Raw genomic sequence first — 14,300 nt, forward strand, 5'->3', positions numbered from 1 at the left:
GAAGATACTTCTCTAACACAGATTGCAAGCAAAAGAAGAACCTCAAGAACTCAAGAATCTCAAGAACTCAAGAACCTTAAGAACCCAAGAACCTCAAGACCCCCAAGAGCCTCAAGACCCTCAAGAACCCAAGACCCACAAGAATCCAAGTTTCTCGTGAACTTAAGAACCCAAAACTTCAGTGGATGGTCATCACTCGAAGCGGAATGGATATTTTGCTTGGAGGTGGTGAGCATGGGAGTGGCGAACAAGAGTTTTCCACAGCACCCCCCCCCCCCCAATTTGATCAAACACGACGAACCGATCTTGGCTCTCGAGTCTAGGTCCAAAGAACCCTCACAGGAAGTACTATTTGTTCGTATGATTAGTCATCACACATTGTTCGAGTGTTTCATTCGTGATCGTTTCTTGTATTTTAGTCGGCGTCTTTATGTGATCTCTTTTCCTAGGCATGACATATTGTACGTTGAGCACGTTTTACTCATGGATGAGCACAGATGTATGCGGATTGTTCATAAAAAGCTAAAAAGTATGCATTCAAGGAAGTCACATTCCATGTCTCTCCCTTGGCACGACACAATTGTAGAAAGAGCACAAGAAAGTATGAGCACCAAGCATGGGCACAATTGATTGATTTAGATTAGAAAGTTGAGATTCGATTCCATTGTTTGTGTATGTTTGATGAACGGTTTGACACTCCATCTATATGTTCATCTGCATTGCATGCAGTCTTTTAGGAAGACCAGATTTTTTCCAGTCACTTTACATGAAATAGGTATGTTCATGTTTTTGTGTTAGAAGTGGTTTCAAGAATTTTCAACCATGGAGATTCTTGAAGAAGACAGAAGCAGGACTCTAGACGAAGTTGAAGCATGGAAGGAGCCACATAAGACTTTGTGTCGCTTTTGGCTTTGTGTTGGAAGTGGTTTCAGGAATTTTCAACCATGGAGATTCTTGAAGAAGGCAGAAGCAGGACTCTAGACAAAGTTGAAGCATGGAAGGAGCCACAAAAGACTGTGTCGCTTTCGGCGCGGCCCAAAGAAGCAAGCGTTGCAGACCTTTATGAAGTTCAAGTATCACACGACCCATGCAACAGAGTGGGCTGGCGAAGAGTCCTTTCGAGGACTCTGGATGTTGTTGGCGATCTCCCTCGATGCCATATAGTTCGGTACCAGTACCTCACTTTGAAAAGGAGGGGATGTCACGTGACACATCCAACCCTATGTGTCCGTGGACAAGCTAGAGCATGACCAGGGTTCAGTTCCGTCAAGTCAGTCTAGAATAGAAAGTGATCTGGCACTTTTGTGAGTCTGTTCGCAGACCGTGCATGTCCAGACGCTTAGAATAGATGCATATCCTCTGACGTGACACATCCAACCCTATGTGTTCGTGGACAAGCTACAACATGACCAAGGTTCAGTTTCGTTAAGTCAGTCTATAATAGGAAGTGATCTGACTCTTTTGTGAGTCTGTTCGCAGACCGTGCATGTCTAGATACTTAGAATAGATGCATATCCTCTGGTTGCACATAGCATGATCATCAGATTTCCATCAGAACCCATCAGGAGCATTTTTTATAGTGCATAGACCTATTTTCCCTATTTTTGATATTTTTCACTTATTATTTTTAGGAAAAATTACCAAAATACCCCTCTAATTTGTGGAAATTCTCAAAATATCCCTCAAATTTAAAAAATTCTCAAAATACCTCCGATATTTTGTCATAATGTTCCAAAATGCCCCTCAAATTTTCCAAAATTCCCAAAATATCCCTGGTTGTGAGATTAAATTTTTCCAAAGATAAAAAAACTTGTACCTTTCATAAGAAGATTGATTGTCTATCAATCCAAGATACTAAAACTAGAATTTGAGTAGGTTATGTAGGCTTTGGAGATGAATTGCTTCTTTATTTTTAGGTATAATTGCCCTTTTTTGCGAGGTAATTTGTGACAAATTACGTGCTAAGCACTCAAAAACCGATTTTGATTGTCAGAAAAGAATAAAGAACTGGTCAGCTTGAATAATCTACCAAAATAGATAAAAAGGTATTTGGGTAATTTTTGAAATTTGAGGGGTATTTTGGGAATTTCCACAAATTAGAGGGGTATTTTGGTAATTTTCCCTTATTTTTAAGTGACTTTTGTTGGAAACTAGGTAAGGCAATTTTGCTAAGATAATATATAAGCAAACCAGAGCTAGCACTTTCTGGTAGAAGAGGCAGTCGGAGCACCTTGCTCAATAGGCAACTTCTCAGCAAAACTCCACAGAGGCCTAGCGTTTTGCAAGAGACTGCAACACCTAGCGTTTTTGGACCAGATCAGCCAACGTTTTTGATCTTGCAGATTCCTGGTGATAGCATGAAGCAAATAGAACCTTCAACCTAGGGTCTACCAAAGGGAAACAAAAAACCGGAGTTTCGGAGTTTCGACCAAGGTCGAAACGGTTAAGAAATAAGGTTTTTTATTTATTAAAAAAACCAATATAATACTTAAAACAAGAAGCCTAGAAAGATAAGTCATTGATCATATTATACAAAACTTTAGACTTTATATGACAAAAACTTAGAACCTTCAACCTAGGGTCTACCAATGACCACTTCGAACTTTGAAGGTCTGCAAAGTTCAAACCAAGACTCAAGAGACATTCAATTCAAAGACGGTTTTTAACGTCATAAAAAGATAGCCGTACATGATACTACTCAATGTACCAAAAAGTGACCAAGTCATAAGTGAACATTGAAGAGCCATAACATTCTAGTCTCCAAACCCATAAATCACCGCAATACAAAAAGTAGGGTTCATAAACATAAAGATAAGCAATCCATTACCTATTCCATGTAAAGTAACTGAAACAAATCTTGTCTTCCTAAAAGACTGTGCATGCAATGTAGATGAACAAATAGACGGAGTGCCAAACCGTTCACCACACACACGCAAACAATGAGATCGAATCTTTCTCTTATGGTCTAAAGCAATCAACTGTGGCAATTTACTACGGAAATGCCCATGCTTCGTGCTCATACTTTCATGTGCTTTTTCTACAATTGTGTCGTGCCAAGGGAGAGACATGGAATGTGACTTCCTTGAATGCATACTTTTCAGCTTTTCATGAACAATCCGCATACATCCGTGCTCATTCATAAGTGAGATATGCTCAACGTACAATATGTCATGCCTAGGGGATCACATAAAGACGCTGACTAAAATATAGGAAACGATCACGAATGAAACACTCGAACAATGCGTGTGTATCAATCATGCGAACACATGCTACTTGCTGTGAGGGTTCTTTGGACCTAGGCGCGAGAGCCAAGATCGGTTCTTCCTGAGGGGGTTCTTTGGACCTAGGCTCGAGAGCCAAGATCGATCCTTCGTGGTTGATCGAATCTGCAACGGGTTACACATCATCCTTCTTGTGAACAATCACATCCTTTTCATGCAACTCATCATGCTTGTGAGAAATTACATCTTGATGATGCAAATCATCATGCTTGTGAGAAATCACATCTTGATCATGCAAATCATCATGCTCATCATTATCATCCAATTCATCATGCTTATCATTGTCATTCAAATCATCATCATGCAAATCATGTGTGTCTTGCTTTGGAGAAGAAGAGACTGAGAGAGTCTCCTTCTCCTGATTCTGTGCAAAGTGCGCCTGCACTTGAGAAAAAAGTCGCAACATCTCTTCCATGTGTCGGGTCGTTCATTGCCTTTCATTCTGCTTCTCTTTCTGCTTTGCTTTCTGCGTGTCTGCGATCCATTTCTGCTTTTCTTTCTGTGTGTCTACGATGCATTTTTGCTTTTCTTTCTGCATTTCTTGCTTCGCGTTCTAACTTCCTGTCCATAAACATCTGCTCCAAGGCCTCCATAGGAGTTAGTGTAATCCTTGATGTAGATGGGGAAGGGGGAGAGGAGGGTCAGAAAAACCTCTTGGTGGGGAAAATTCTTCTTCGTCTCTCTCATGCTCATCACTTTCAAGCGAAGTAGCCATTCCGCTTCGAGTGATGACCATTCTGAAGTCTTGGGTTCTTGTGGTCTTGGGTTCTTAAGTTCACGAGGAACTTGGGTTCTTGGGGGTCTTGAGGTTCTTGAGGGTTTTCTTTCGCTTGCAATCTGTGTTTGAGAAGGATCTTCTCTTCACCCGAGTTCTGCTCTTTTCCGTGAGCGCACCCCTTGGTGGCCTTGCGCTCACACCGAGGTTGCTTTTTACCACCTCATGTCGATTGGCCGGTACACGGTCCGCTCTCAATGAGTGAAAAGAGGCACAAGGGGAGGTTGGACAAGCCCTTCTTTCCTGGGATTCCTGTCATTCTTCAAAAACACGATTAGGAATCGACATGCCCAAATGAACTTGGGTTCGTGCGACCTCAACAAGCAAAAAAAATTCTTGTGATTCTTGTGGTTCTTTCCTTGAGTGATACAGAACACTGCCAAAGCTCTGATACCAATGTTATGTGCAGCGGAATGAATGTTTGAACTTTGCTCAAGATGAGTGCTCCGAACTGTGCTCAAGGTTCCTTTTTGTTCTTATGGAAGGGGGAGCCTTCCGTTCTTAATGAGAGAGTGCAATGATCATAACAAAGTGAATGGACACTGTGCGTGCAAGTGAATGAGACTGAGAGATAGAGAGAGAAGAGAAATACGACACCAAGGATGATGTAAAACCCTCCTCCGAAGGCCCCACTCTCTATGGCGAGAGCGATCTACTTATGATTGCACAAATCTCTACAATGCTTGGACTTGCCGATGATGTCGACTACGATGAAGACGACGACGAGACGACTGAAATCTGAAAACGCTAAGGGCTGAAATCTGCAAATCTTCTATCTGCTGAATTCTGACTCTATGTCGGTGACGATGTCGATGACAACGGTACGATGACGATGCGTTGAAAAACCAGATGCTGAAATCTGCGTTTTCCGGGTTGAAACTGTAAACTTTGCGGAATCTGACCGTGCGGCGAGGATCTGCTGAAGGAAGGTGAGATCTGCGAGGTTTGGGACTTCTTCTGCGATGTCTGACTGCTGAAAACTGAAAACGTTGGTTCTAGGGCTGAATCTGTCGTGAAGATCTGCAAAAACGCTGAGGTTGATTTGCAAATGAACAACGCTAGGGCTGAAAACTGACCTTGCGGGGGAATCTGCTAACGCTAGGAAATCTGTTGTATTGCTGTGGGAATCTGCTAATGCTAGGGCTGATCTGTTGTCTACTGTCGTCGGGAATTTGCAAGTGCAAAAACGCTGGCTGATCTGGTGCAAAAACGCTAGGCCTTTTGTTGAGAGAAAACGCCAGAGTTGTCGCGGGGGTTGGTCTTGCTGAGAAGTTGCCTGTTGAGCAAGGTGCTCCTGCTGCCTCTTCTGCCAGAAAGTGCTAGCTCTAGTTTGCTTATATACAAACATAGCAAAATTGCCCTATCTACTTTCCAACAAAAGTCACTTAAAAATAATAAGTGAAAAATGACAAAAATAGGGAAAATAGGCTAAATGCACTGGAAAATTCCCCTGAAGGATTCTGATGGGAATGCTTATGATCATGCTGTGTGCAACCAGAGGATATGCATCTACACTAAGTGTCTGGGCATGCACGGTCTGCGAACAGACTCACAAAAGTGCCAGATCACTTCTTATTCTAGATTGACTAAACTGAACCGAACCCTGATCATGCTGTAGCTTGTCCACGGACACATAGGGTTGGATGTGTCACGTGACACTCGATTATATTGAAATAACCAATGCTGACCAAAAATCATGTCGTAATAAGATAGAAGCATGACTTCGAAATCCAATTGATCTGCATAAGTCTGAATCTCGAACTGCAACTGTCGAACTGTCTAATCACAAGTCAAAATTGATCCATCTGCAAATTCCACATCATATAAGTGAGATGTCTTCTGAGTTGGCCAGCCAAGCTGTTGAACTATCTGCTGATGAAATTATTCAAGCATCCACTGTCCACCAAAATGTTGATGGAACGACCGTTGAAAGTTCCAAGAAGATTCAAAGCTTGCTTTGAAAGAGGCCCCAAAACTGAAGAATTGTATTGAGCATGCTTCATAAGAATAGTCATATCCGCGGAGACATGAATTGCATTGACCACTGATTTTCCTTCATTTTGAGCAGAAGCTGGTTGTTCAGTATTCGATGACGTTTCCGCATTGGAATTTCTTTTCAAATTAGATGGATTTGGTCTCTTTGGACATTGATACCATCTATGGTCACCACCGCAAATTGTACATAATCCTTCCTTCTTTGAAGTCGAAGAAGCCTTTACCACGATCAAGTGGAGGAACATTTGAGGAAGATCTGCCTTGAGATTGTCGATCTTGAGAGTAGAACCTTGAAGTTGAATAAGGTTGCGTTGCTTGCTGTCTGAACTGAGATTGATGCTGTTGACTTTGGCTATAACTTTCTCTGCCATCACGCTGTGAAAAGTGAGCGTTATTTGAAGATCTGTCACCAGGGAAAAAATTCCGTGTAGGGCCCCGTTATTGCCAAGTCGCTCCACATAGGCGATTGCAGCATCCAAGGTGGTAGGTTTGTTTATGTGCAGATCGTCCTTCAGGTTGGGTTTGAGTCCGTCGATAAAGCTGTGAAGTTTATCAGAGGGACTAAGGGTCTCTATCTCTAGAGTTAGACTTTGGAACTCTGTGATGTATTCGGCCAAGGAACCTGTCTGGCTCAGGCGGCGAAGAGAGGACTGGGCATGAAAATCCGCATTGGCAGGCTCGAATGCCTTGCGAATAGCACGCCGGAATTTATCCCAAGAAGGTGTGTTTACCATCAACAATCCGTCGTTGCCACCAAAGAAATGTTGTGTCCTTGAGCAGAGAACTAGCAAGTGCAACTTTTTTACTCTCGACCAAATCTGTGTTTGATAAGTAAACCTCCAATTTGAATAGCCATTGGTCCAGGACGTGCTTGTCACGGCGGCCATTATACGACTCAGATAGTTTAACATCCAGTTTCTTCTTCTGTGCATCATTAAGAATTTTATAAAGTAACTTGAGTTCGCGATTGTCTACCTCATTTGTTGGATCTGGCTCGTTTTGTTCGTCCACTGAAGCTTCGGAAGGAGGTATCGAAGCAGCATGTGTAGTCCGAGAAACAATATGATCAGTCCGTGATGAGTTTTGTGTTTGCATCTGATCCAAACGACTGTGAAGTGATGCGAGGCTTGTGGAAAGTGTGGCCATTTGTTCCTTGATAAGAGTAAGGGCATCATCAGATTGACCACCTCCGTCCTAAGAATTCGGCATGGTTACGCCTCAAAGGGAACCTTAACAGGTGCAGGTTCTTGTTCGAGAATAGGTTCTAGGACGGGTGCTGTGCCGAGTGAAAAGTCCTTCTGGAATGAGTTTGCGCTCTGGATGTGGGGAATCGAGAATAATTATTACGTCCGGCTCTAACGAATTGGGAATTATTACCACTTCGGGTGCAAGGGGTTTTTCTGGGAGAACAGTGTTTGGAATCCCGTCTACATATGAGAGCAATAGGACTGGAATATGGAAGTCGTCGCCGGCTATGATGGCAAAAAGTCTCGCGCGCACAAAGTGCACACAAGGCCAGCGCAGGAGAGTGGGAGAGAGAGTGACGCTGGCCGTAAACGAATGCTTGAATTCATTTTGATATGGTGGGTTTTCTCTTTTGTTTTTTTTTAGTTAGTTTATTTGGGGGGTGAGTTCACATGCTATTAAAAATAAGGGGTTCTTTCGCTGGTCACTTAATTAGGGGCAACGGACAACTTAAAAAATTAAGTTTCTAAGTCTAAATTGTCAACCAACGTTAAAAAAAACTGTGCATCGTAACACTTCAACCAGCGTGAGAATTTAGAAAATCATCCAGTGCGGAAATTCAGCCAACGTTTCAGCCCAGCGTTTCCATTATTCAGGCCAGCGATTCAGCACTAAGGGGCATGGCTGCGAGCAGGTGTGCGAAGGGGTTTGCGAAGGGGCACGTCTCCTTGGGAGAGGGTGCGAGCAAGGGAGAGAAGGTGTGGTTGCAAGCCGGGTCAGTAACCTCTCATGGGTGCGAAGGGGCATAACTTGATGAAAGGGCACACGAAGAGGCACCAACAAACGGGTTCACAAATGCACCGGGTACGCAGCCGACACACATTTGCGTTCTGTTCTTTATTTATATAAGTGAAACAGAAAAATACGTGTTACCTCATGCTCACGTATGTGTACGTGTACCACCTTTCGTCTGCTTCCATACAACTCCCGAAAGGGTAAGTGCGTAGCGGCGAGGGTGAGAAGCTCACAACCTTCGGGTCGCGGGAAAAAAATTGCTCTGATACCACTGTGAGGATTAGTGGTGCTAATCCTATAATTAAGACTTAAAACTTCATACTTAAGATCAAACTGAGACTCAAGAGACTGAATGTGTGTTTGATTGATTGAATGAATGCTTGAAAACTAAGTACAATAGGCTCCTTATATAGGAGACGAAGAGACACAAATGAAAAGAAATGTCTCATGGTGAATAGACGCGACTTTAGACGTAAAGACACATCCTTTCGGCGAAGAGCGGCAACCATCAGACAAAGAGTCGCAACCGTAGAGCGAAGGGGTGTGACCAGTCGTCGAAGGAGTGTGGCTTTTGGCGAAGAGGCACGTCTCCTGAGCGAAGGGTTGTGACCATTCAAGCGTAGGGGTTCTCCTTGGCCTGGCACTTTGCATATGTGCAACTAGGAGTAGATGTAACATATCGTGACAGTACAAGCTCGCAAGAGTGCCATATCACTTCTCTGCTGTCCTAAACCCTAGAAATAGGAGTTAGCTTGTCAACATGCACATAGGGTTAGAGGTGCATGTGACAATTCAACATTTGGTACTCAATATATCTTTAGAATGGGTTGCTATTGGTGTGGATGGCGGCTAGCTTGGGGTTGAGTGAGACTAATTAGTCGGGGGAATTATTGAGGATGTCTTGGCAGAGTTGCACAACTTGGTGCTGCTATATGTTTTGGGCAGATTTGTGAAGCACTGCAATGGGGTTATCCGCCTCTTCAGCTTCCTACCCTCCCTGTTTGCACGTGTTAATACATGCGTTGTGTTCCTTGGAGATCTTGAGGGTTTCGTGAATTTTCACCTATGTTATGTAGCTTTAAGTGTATTTCAATACTGGCAAATTCACCCTCTTTTGTAATATCAAAGGGTACAAGCCCTGCGTGTGTGCGCGCGTGCGAGAGAGAGAGAGAGAAAGAAAGAAAGAAAGAAATATCTATTAACGTCCTTTAGGAGGCCGAACTCGACCTATAGGACAAAACAGATACATCCATCTTCTATGGGGTGCATGTGTGCGCGCGTGAGAGAGAGAGAGAGAGAGAGAGAGAGAGAGAGAGAGAGAGAGAGAGAGAGAGAGAGAGAGAGAGAGAGAGAGAGAGAGAGAGAGAGAGAGAGAGAGATTTCGGATGTTTTGTTTTGCATTGCTAGCGGGGCTCTTATCAATTGGAGTATATCGATTGGTTTTCTAATTGCACAATGGGGTGTGCAGAATGGGTTTACTTGGTTAGCCCTCGGATGTTTTGTTTTGCATTGCTAGCGGGGCTCTTATCAATTGGAATATATCGAGGTTTTCTAATTGCACAATGGGGTGTGCATAATGGGTTTACTTGGTTAGCCCTCTGACAGTCATGCCGTTACTTGGGCTTTCAGGTTGGCATTGATGTATCGCCGGAACAACAATTGAGCCAATTCTACAGTTAGTCAGGAGGAAGCTTTGTCATTGGTCGTCTGTGCATCTCTCTCTTTTGGGCAGAGCCTGGATTGTGAACCAGGTTCTCCTAGCAACTGTTTGGTACACTGCTTCTACTAAGCATTCTGGGGTATTCGGCGTTTGGTGCGCAACTATTTGTGGGGAGGTTGGGATCGCATGCACGATACTCGTTCCAGAGTTAGCTGGCGTACCGTTATATTGCCTCGCGAAGAGGGAGGGTTGGGCATCATTGATCCAGAGATGCAGAGTGGTGCTCTGCTGTCCAAATTTACAGTTAGAGGTTTATTTCTTGGGGTCGAGCCTTGGAAACAATTTTTGTATCATGCTTTGTCCCGTGCAGTGCCACGTTTTGGATCATTAGATGCAAAGGGGCCTTGGGGCACGACTATCCGTTTCATCTTCAGTGATGCTCCTTTGAATTATACTCGGTTATCTCCTTCTATGAGATCACTTTTATAGATATGGCTGTCTGTACATCAGGGTATGATTCGCCGAAGGTTGCGATGCATCGAGGAGATTGAGAGACAGCCCTTGGTTTGGAATGCATATGTTCGTGATCATGAGGGACGTCAGTTAGGGGAGCGAACTCATATTGACTGGGCCAGCAGCTTCTGTACGGATCTGGTTAGAGGCAGGTTTGCTTGATGCGGATTTCATTAGCATTGAGTTCGGCATACGCAGGGGACTGTAGAGTTTGAGGATGCTCTTCCTCCGGATTGGCGGCATGCTATCTTGGGCGACTCGGATCTGCCCATGCATGAGGGCTCGTGGGCTTTTTTTGATAATGACAGGCATCCCCGCTTGGTGCGCAGAGGCACTCTTGTCTTCTCGCTTGCAAATCACGGACATAGTATGTAAGGTGCAGCGGAAGTGAATGTTGAACTTTGCTAAAGATGAGTGCTCTGAACTGTGCTCAAGGGTTCCTTTTACTTATGGAAGGGAGAGCCTTCCGTTCCTTTAGTGAGAGTGCAAATGATCACAAACAAAGTGAATAACACTGTGAATGAAGGTGCTGAGACACACACACACACACACAAACACACACGCAGAGAGAGAGAGAGAGAGAGAGAGAGAGAGAGAGAGAGAGAGAGAGAGAGAGAGAGAGAGAGAGAGAGAGAGAGAAGAATAGGACACCATAATGTTGTCAAACCCTCCTCCAAGGGCCCCACTCTATGGCGAGAGAGGTCTATGCTATTGATTGCACAAATCTGGTTCAATGGTCTAGATGCAATGGACTTGCCGACGATGTGGACGACAATGACGACGACGACGAGACGGGCTGAAATCTGAATGTTAGGTGTAGTGGAAGTGAATGTTGAACTTTGCTCAAGATGAGTGCTCCGAAGTGTGCTCAAGGGTTCCTTTTACTTATGGAAGGGAGAGCCTTCCGTTCTTTGATGAGAGAGTGCAATGGACACAAACAAAGTGAATGGACACTGTGCGTGAAAGTGCATAAGACTGAGAGATAGAGAGAGAAGAGACTACGACACCAAAATGTCGTCAAACCCTCCTTCGAAGGCCTCACTTTCTATGGCGAGAGCGGTCTACTTATGATTGCACAATCTCTACAATGCTTGGACTTGCAGACGACGACGACGAGACGGGCTGAAATCTGAGAATGCTAATGGCTGAAATTCAGACTCTGTCGGTGACGATATCGATGATGACGATGCGACGACGACGCGCTGAAAATGCAGATGCTGAAATTTGCGTTTGCGGGGATGAATTTGCAAACTATGTGGGATCTGACCGTGCGGCGAGGATGCTGCGGGAACGTGAGATCTGCGAGGTTTGGGGGTTCTACTGCGGAGTGTGACTGCTGAAAACTGAAAACGCTGATGCTTGTGGGAATTCCGTCGCGAAGATCTGCAAAAACGCTGAAGTGTCTTGTAGATGCAAAAACGCTAGGGCTGAAAATGGTCTTGTTGTGGAGAATCTGCTACGCTGGGGAGTCTGCTGCTTCTTGCTGTCGCTAGGCTGTTGTCAAAGCAAAAACGTTGGTTGATTTGAGGTTTTGTCCAAAAACACTAGCCTTTTGCTGTGGAGCAAAAATGCTAGGGCCTCTTGGGGGTTCTGCTGAGAAGTTGCCTGTTGAACGAGAGCTCCTGTTGCCTCTTCTGCCAGAAAGTGCTAACTCTGGTTTGCTTATATATTATCTTAGCAAAATTGCCCTACCCAGTTCTCAATAAAAGTCACTTAATAAATAAGTGAAAAATGTCAAAAATAGGGAAAATAGGTTTAATGCACTAGAAAATTGACCTCATGGATTCTGATGGGAATGCTGATGATCATGTTGTGTGCAACCGGAGGATATGCATCTAATCTAAGTGTCTGGACATGCATGGCTTGCGAACAGACTCACAAAAGTGCCATATCACTTCCTATTCTAGACTGACTGAACTGAACCCTGGTCATGCTGCAGCTTGTCCACGGACACAGAGGGTTGGATGTGTCACGTGACACTGAAAACGGTAACTGCTGAAATCTGCAAATTTACTGAATTTTGACACTATGTCGGCGAGGACGGCGATGACAACGACGCGATGATGATGCGTTGAAAACGTAGATGCTGAAGCGGGCTGAAACTGAAAACGATGGCTGATTTGACCGTGCGGCGAGGATCTGCTGCGGGTAGGTGAGATCTGCGAGGTTTGGGGCTGCTACTGCGGAGTCCAAGTGCAGAAAATAGGAAACGCTGATGCTAGGGCTGATTTTTGTCGCCGGGAATCTGCAAAACGCTGATGTTGATTTGCAAGTTGCAAAAACGCCAAGGCTGATCTGCTGAAGAAAACGCTAGCTGGTCTTGATGGCTGAAAACGCTAAGGAAATCTGCCAGTCTTGCTGAGAAGGTGCACTGTAAATGTAGGCACTTCTTTTGCCTCTCCTGTCAAGAAGTGCTAGCGCTAGCTTTCTTATATATCAACTTATTAAAATTGCCCTACCCAGCTTCCCAACAAAGTCACTTATTAATAATAAGTGAAAAATGGATAAAATAGGGAAATGGGTTCTGTGCACTGTTAAATGCTCATGATTGGTACTGATTGTTATGCTGATGATCATGCTGTGTGCAACCAGAGGATATGCAACTACTCTAAGTGCTTGGACATGCACGGCTTGTGCATAGGCTCACATAGGTGCTAGAACACTTCCTAAGCTGACATGAACCCTAGACCTGAAGTAGCTTGTCCACATGCACATAGGGTTAGATGTGCACGTGACGCACATGCGCTTGACATTTCAGGGCTCTTCTCCTTTGGATGAGCAGCCGGATTTGCATTATGAGCCAGTTTGTGTGGTAGGTGCGTTTGGCAAGCGCTTATGTGTAGACCCTGTGTTTTCTTTAGAGGAGGCAGCGTTGTGGAGGTTATGGGTTTGGAAAGGTTTACTACTGGCACAACTTGTCTGGGATCTGGGAGAGTAGCTGTGACCGGGACATTGCAGAGGAGACGGTGTTATTTTTTGAATGCAGCGTGCGCATTGGTAGGGATATCATTTTTCGCCACCAGATTGTCCGTCATCAACCATGCCAGCTACAACATTGGTTGGAGCAGAAGCTCTCTCATGCATTCATGTATCAGTATTGGTCTTGCATTTGGAGCCTTCATGTCAGCCGTCGTATTTCGTATTTCCTTTGGATGCTAGCGCATGCAGTCTCCTGGTTGGGACATGGGCTGCTCGGGTAGGACATGATCCTGCTTGTTAGTGTTGTTCGACATAGGTGGAGGAGACGCTCCACCATTGTTTGTGGATCTGCCCACATGCACATTATGTATGAAGTGGTGTTTGCTGCCTTTTTGGTAGACTTGAATTCAGGAGGGTTTTGTGACGTGGGGGGCTGTCACCTGGCTTTTGCTAGAGTTTGAGGATGCTCTTCCTCCGAATTGGCAACAAGCTATCTTGGGTGACTCGGATCTACCCATGCATGAGGGCTGGTGGGCTTTTTTTTTATAATGACAGGCATCCACGCTTCGTGCGCAGAGGCGCTTGTGTCTTCTCGCTTGCAAATCACGGACATAGTAGAGGCCACATGCGCCTGACATTTCAGGGCTCTTCTCCTTTGGATGAGCAGCCTGATTTGCATTATGAGCCAATTCGTGTGGTAGGTGTGTTTGGCAAGCACTTATGTGTAGACCCTTTGTTTTCTTTAGAGGAGGCAGCGTTATGGAGGTTGTGGGTTTGGGAAGGTTTACCACTGGCACATCTTGTCTGGGATTTGAGAGAGTGGATGTGGTCGAGACATATTGCAGAGGAGACGGTGTCATTTTTTGAGTACAGCGCACGCATTGGCAGAGATATCATTCTTCGCCACCAGATTGTTCGTCATCACACCAGCTACAACATTGGTTGGAGCAGAAGCTCTCTCAAGCATTCATGTATCAGTATTGGTCTTGCATTTGGAGCCTTCATGTCAGCCGTTGTATTTCGTATTCCTCTGGATGCTAGTGCATGCAGGTCTCCCGGTTGGGACGTGGGCTGCTTGGGCAGGACATGATGCTTGTCTGTGTTGGTTGATACAGGTGGAGGAGACGCTCCACCATTGTTTCTGGATCTGCCCACGTGCACATTATGTATGGCGTGC

At 44.7% G+C, this 14,300-nt stretch overlaps 1 protein-coding gene across 2 annotated transcripts in view; it reads left to right on the top strand.

Annotated features, from left to right (window-relative positions):
• The window catches only part of LOC147421237 (shaggy-related protein kinase epsilon-like), a 68,418-nt gene that overhangs the window by 21,266 nt on the left and 32,852 nt on the right, over positions 1-14,300 (top strand). The window lies entirely within an intron of this gene.

This window comes from Adiantum capillus-veneris, chromosome 28 (genome assembly GCF_014529385.1).
Source record: "Adiantum capillus-veneris isolate H3 chromosome 28, ASM1452938v2, whole genome shotgun sequence".
Lineage (NCBI taxonomy): Eukaryota > Viridiplantae > Streptophyta > Polypodiopsida > Polypodiales > Pteridaceae > Adiantum > Adiantum capillus-veneris.